Genomic DNA, 6,224 nt, shown 5'->3' on the forward strand with positions numbered 1-6,224 from the left:
GACTCCCCTCTGGGGAGGTTAACTGGGCTCCATAAGGTGGCCTATGGCCCCCGCGAGGAGACTGCTCACCGGGAACCCTCAGCTCCACTGTCACAAAAATATAGGATTAAAAAAAATTTTTTTTATTTATTTTAAGTTTGTTTATTTATTTTTGAGAGAGGGACAACAGAGAGTGAGCGGGGGAGGGGCAGAGAGAGAGGGAGACAGAGAATCCCAAGCAGGCTCCACGCTGCGAACACGGAGCCCGATGTGGGCCTCGAACCCACACGCCGTGAGATCGTGACCTGAGCCGAAACCAAGAGTCAGACGCTTAACCGTCTGGGCCGCCCGGGTGCCCCCAAAATATCACAGGATTTTTTCAAGGCAAGGGGTGGGGGCGGAGGAAAGGGACTTTCTTGAGTGCCCGGCGCCTTCCGTCCATTGTCTCATTTGTCCCCCACGAGGACCTGTGAGGCAGGCGCTCTCAGTCCCGTGTTCCAGACGGTTTCAATCCAGGTCATGGAATCTTTAAGCGCAGAGTGGGGACCGGCCCCAGGTCTGTCCTGCTCCAAAGCTCGTGTCCCCTCTCTGCACAGCCTCCGGTTCTAGGGAGCAACGAAGACACAGACACCAAGCCCCCCGGGGGGGTGAACTTGACCCTCCCCCGCGTCCAGCCCAGCGATCCCAACGGCCTGAACGTCGGAGCCTTCGGAGGGAGGCCGGCGGCGAGGACCCGACCGTCTGGAGCCGCGGCCCTTGTTCCACCGAAAGGAACCGAGGACGCATGCCCGGCCCGGCGTTCCTGCCCGTCAGAGCTGTCTGCTCCCATCAGGACAGGGCCTCTGACGTACAAAACCCAGGCCCTGCCTCGGGCTGGTCTCAGGTTTCCACGGCACAGTAAAGCGGCGTGTTTTTATTTCTCCATCTGTAAACATCTCTCCCTCTAACACGGTAACTGCTGTTTATACAGAGCTATAAAAACAGAGGTCAGAGCACAATAAGATTATAGTCTTACTTCAATACATCCAATCCATAATAAAATAAAATCTTACAAACGATCCAGAGGACCCGTTTAGGGGTTCTCGAAGAATTAATGTCCGTCGTATGTAAGGATTCTATTTGGGCATAATATTTTCCACAGCTGTCAGGGTCGATTTAAAAGGCAATATCCTTTCACTGCATTTGATTTAAACTCTGTTTATACCACGTGGGGGATTGTTAATTCTGCAACATCTGACTCAGGGGTGTTTGATTACGCCGAGGCCACCGCCAAGGGGACGACACGTGATGTCGTGGGAGCCCGGGGAGCAGGGAGAGAACCCAGCGGCGGGAAACGAGGTGCTCTGCTCCCCAGGCAGAGCCGGTGGGCTGGTGGCGGGAGCTTCGGTCTGAGATGGCTTGCCCGTGGCCACGCAGCGAGAACGCGCAGAGGTGGACTGTATCGGGCGACCTGGCCCCTGTCCGCCACCCCTGTTGCCCTACTCCGCTCCTTCCTGCTCTAGAACCCACCTCACCCCTCACAGCTCGTCGGCTTGAACCCCTGGCTGGGCTACGCCGGGTGCCCGGAAGTTTCCACGGGAGTTAATTTCCGATTGCCCAGTTCTACCGATGTCCGCTCCTGAGGAAGCGTATTTGGCCAAGGTTGTCCGTTGAAACAGAACAATAAAGAGATTCATTAGAAGGGATGGGCTCACGCAGTTATGGAGACGGGCAGGTCCAGGCTCTGTAGGGCGAGCGGGCTGGCAGGCCGGAGACCAGGGACGAGGCGATGTTTCCGTTCAAGTCCGTCGGCTGGTGGAATTTCCTCTCGCTCAGGGGAGGTCAGTCTTCTGTTCTCTCCAGGCCGTCTACTGCTTGGAAGAGGCCCATCCACTTAATGGAGGGTAATTTGCTTTACTCAAAGTCTACCAATGTAAATGTTCATCTCATGCCAAAGACGGTGGTCACAGAAACACCCAGAATAACGTTTGACCGCGTGGCTGGACATCGTAGCCCAGCCAGGCTGAGACGTAAATTAACCATCCACAGAAGTCAGGACGTCCACATACCATGCCGCTCCTTGGAGCCTCAGACAGCACAGCGGCTCGAGCCCAGGGGCTGCCGTCAGTTCCGCCTTTCGCCAGCTGGGGACCTTGGACGAGTCACTTCCTGTGTCTTGGGTCATGGCCTCTGCTGACCAGGGGAGTCAGAGTCCTGCCCCTTGCGGCTGGGGCGAGGGCCCAATGGGCCGGCGTCTGTACGAGCTCGGCAGCGCGGCCGGCCCGCGGGGAGGTCTGGGAAACGCTGTTCCGGGGCGGCGGCGACGGCACGGCCCCACTGGCCGGCCCCCACCTCCCCGCACCCCTGCCCTCTGCAGCTGTCACTCGCCTGCCCCCTCTTCGGAAGCAGTCCTATGCTCTCCACGCCTTTCCATCTGCTCTGACCACTGGCTTCTGACTCAGCCAGGCCCTCTGGACCCTCCTTAGCCTCCATCCCTGGAGCCCACAGGGCTGATCTCTGTCCCCTTCCCCCCCCCCCCCCCCACGTATGTGTGCACATAGACACAGGTGCACACTCACACGTGTCCAACACACGCACACACACCCCTCACGTATACACACATGCACACTCCAGGATTGGGCAGCTGTGCTGGTTTGGCAAAAGCAAGCGGTATATAAAATCCCCTTTGTCTCCGCGTTCAGACAGGGTTTACAGAGACGCCCGCCGTGTCCGGCACTGTGCCTCCCTCTGGCCGCACGGAGACAACAGCGAGAGCGTGTGCTGTGTTCTTCTGGCCGCCGTGACCTTACGTGCCCGCTGAGGGGCGGATGGACGCCTGACACGGAAACGCGGCTGACAGCCGAGCACTTTCCTTCATCCCACAGTTACTGGGCCCCCACCGGTGTGCCGGGGGCTCGACCAGACCGCTCCAGAAGCTTCCATCTGAGGCTGTCCTTGTCCCAGCCGTGACAGACCCCACGGACTGTCATCCCCTGCTCCCCCGGTCGCGGGGGGCTCCGGCCCCGCGCGAGGCTTGTGAGCCCTAGAATACTCGTCCACAGAGCCAGAGGCAGGGCAGCGGGACCCGAGCTCCACGCCATCCGTCACCAAGCACCCATGAGCGACAAATCCGTGCCAGGCCCAGTCCTCGAGGAGGAGGTCGGTAAACCCACACGGTGGATCTCACCCCGCCGGGGTCAGCGGCCGCCACGGCGCCGATGGCGAGAGTCACAAGAGCCCTCGTCCCTCCCACCGCCCCGGGGTGCCCCCGCCAGCCCGGGAGCGACGGCTGCCTCCGAGCGCGCCCAGCCCGGCCCTTTCCCTTCCTGCACCCGGCGCCTCACGCTTCCCCACCCGAGCACCAGGCCACGGGGTTGGCGGGTGTCTAGAGCTGCATTTGAGGAAAAAGATGCCCCTGTGAGTTCCTGGGAGCTGGGGCTGAGGCAGGGCGGGAGGCAGGCCTCGCTCGGCCGCAGGCGGCCTCCGTGGGCCTGGGGGGGAAGGAGGGAGGAATCACCTGAATCGTTTAGATTGGTTTTCACTCCCGTTTTTCCCACCGGCTGCGTATAGTTGAAAATGATGGTCCTGGGACTCCACGGTGTGTCCTCAGATCACGGCTCACAGGGATATGTTCTGTGACAGGGGCTGTGGCTCTGTGAGGGTCTGTGACACGTTCTGGCGTGTCTTTGTGTATCAGTGTGTGCGTCAAGGACTTCAGCTGTGCAGCCAAGCTGTGTGGGTGACATCTGTGTACAAGGTCCAGCCTCACGGAGGCGGGTAACAAGGACGGCCATGCAGGTCGGGAGGCCGGGGGGCCTGGAAGCAGGGGGGTTGGGAGGCCGGGGGGTGGGCTGGGAGGCTGGGGGCCTGGAAGCAGGGGGGTTGGGGGACCAGGGGGCCTCAGCCCAGCCTCGTGGCCCACGGTGTCGGGGCAGCCGTGTCACTCACCTGCTCTGTGCTGGCACAGGACCAGATTCCCAGCCTCTCTGGCTCTGATGGTCCTACGTGCGTGGAATGTTCTCGGCTTTCTCTAGATTGGCAACAAGCTGTAGTTGTGCGACTTTCCATAGATAACTTCACCCTAGAAAACTGCGGGAAACCAGAGCGATAAAGAAGGTTGAGGGAGAGCCCAGGGGGTGCTCCAGACCTGAACGAGGGCCTCGGAGGTGCACCGCAGTGGGGCAAAAACCCGGACTCTGAAGTCAGACAGACCCGGATCCCTGGCTCTGCCCCTTGCAGGCTGTGTGACCTTAGAGAAGTCACTCAACCTCTCTGGACTTCATCTCCTTCATCTGCAAAAAGGAACTGGCCACAACGGCAATGACAATCACACGGGCCACACGGGGAGACGCGAGGGTGAAAACATCACCGCGAACTTACTGGCAAACCGCCACGTGGTAGGTGCTTCCGGCACGTTTGTTGCTATGATTGCTGGAATGCGTACCCGAGGTGCACATCGGCGGCCCCTTCCCTGGTGGCCGCTGGTCGCAGGGCTGAGCAGCACACGGCAGCGCTTTGCCTGTGAAAACATTTTGGTGCAATTTTCCGACCCGCAAAAATATTTTTACAATGAAAACGCACGTCTGGTGTGGAGCTGCTCAGTCTCACTGGCTTATTTAGCTTTTCAGGAAAATAAACAAAAGCGAATTTGCGGACACTGGGGGATGGCCTCCAATCAAACAATCGTGCCCTCCCCCCCCACCCCACCGCCCTGCCCAGCAGACAGACCGGGTCAGCCAGTTTGTCACTTGTCTGGGAGGCCAATGAGCCCAGGGCCTTGCAGTCTCCAGGTGCAGCCGGGTCCCCTGGGCGCCTGCCCGGTCCTCGTCGCTCAGAGGAGGGGACAGCCCACAGCAGGAAGGGGACCCGCCCACGATCTCGCCGCAAGATGGTGTTTGCTCACTTGTCAGCTTGTTTAGATATCTGATATGACGTACCGAACACACAGCAATTCCTTAAGGAAGCCAGTCCGTCCCCGTTTTTTTCACAGGAGGAAGATGAGGTTTGCAGAGGTTGCTTGATGTGCCCAAGATCATCAGGCACCAGGGCTCAAGATTCCTGAACTCCCAGAACGTCTCCGGCCACGGTAGATGCACCTGCAGCCGGCTCACCCCGGGGGCCTCAGGAAGCCGCCCTGGCCGGTTCCTAGCCACCCGAGACGTGCGGCGAGGTCCGCTCGGGCTAGAGGCACCGGCAGACACCAGTGTCCTCACGTTTTCCCAAAGGCCACTCTCCCGTGCCCGCAGCGGTTGAAGGCTTCACGCAGGCACAGCGGGCCCCTGGCCTCCGGCAAGTGCACCCAGAGCTGCACCTGCAATCACTCGCTGGGACGAGTGTGGAGAAGGAGAGGCAGGGACACGTGGGCACAGATGTCGGGGGGGGGGGGGCCCAGCCTTATGTGGGGGGCAAGGAGGCCTCCCGGACGACGCACCATCGCCAGGGTGAGGTAGCCAATGAGCAGGAAAAAACACCCCCACAAGGGGAGGGGCGGGGAGGGGCACAAACCGGGCGTTGATGAGCCGGAGGTGGCAAGAGCAGCAGGTGGGGGCAGAGCCACACGAGATGGGGCAGGGCTGACTCAGGCCACGCCTCCGGGCCTCGGAAGGGATTCGGGGCCTTCTGTGGACACGGGGCCAGTGGCTCGAGGGCTCCGAGGGTTAAGCAGGAGCCTGACTTGATGGGAATTAAGCATATTTACCGTCATTCTGGCCACCAGGTGAAGAGCGGCTTAGAAAAGGCAGGTCTGGGGGCGCCTGGGTGGCTCAGTCGGTTAAGCGGCCGACTTCAGCTCGGGTCATGATCTCGCGGTCCGTGAGTTCGAGCCCCGCGTCGGGCTCTGTGCGGACAGCTCAGAGCCTGGAGCCTGTTTCAGATTCTGTGTCTCCCTCTCTCTCTGACCCTCCCCGTTCATGCTCTGTCTCTGTCTCAAAAATAAATAAACGTTAAAAAAAAAAAAATTTAAAAAAAAGGCAGGTCTGGGGGGCCGCCTGGATGGTTCAGTGGGTCAAGTGACCGACTTCGGCTCTGGTCATGATCTCACGGGTCATGAGTTCGAGCCCTGCGCTGACAACTCAGATCCTGGAGCCCGCTTCAGATTCTATGTCTCCCACTCTCTGTTCCTCCCCCCACCCCCCCCCAGAGTTGTCCGGGAAGAAGCAGAAGAGACCGGCCATGGGGACGGAGTGACACCAGGCCTCCTGCCTTCCTGGGCTTGGTGACCAGGCAAGGGCAGAGGGTCACGAGAGGGAAGGGTTCCACATCACCCC

At 60.1% G+C, this 6,224-nt stretch overlaps 1 long non-coding RNA gene across 1 annotated transcript; it reads right to left on the minus strand.

Annotated features, from left to right (window-relative positions):
* Window positions 1-3,954: 3,954 nt before the first annotated feature.
* On the minus strand, window positions 3,955-5,258 carry LOC122221428. The gene is made up of 3 exons (XR_006203214.1): window positions 4,896-5,258; window positions 4,339-4,477; window positions 3,955-4,047 (listed from the first exon to the last, which is right to left on the minus strand). It is a non-coding gene; the product is annotated as an uncharacterized LOC122221428 (long non-coding RNA).
* Window positions 5,259-6,224: the final 966 nt, after the last annotated feature.

Source organism: Panthera leo, chromosome B3 (genome assembly GCF_018350215.1).
Source record: "Panthera leo isolate Ple1 chromosome B3, P.leo_Ple1_pat1.1, whole genome shotgun sequence".
NCBI lineage: Eukaryota > Metazoa > Chordata > Mammalia > Carnivora > Felidae > Panthera > Panthera leo.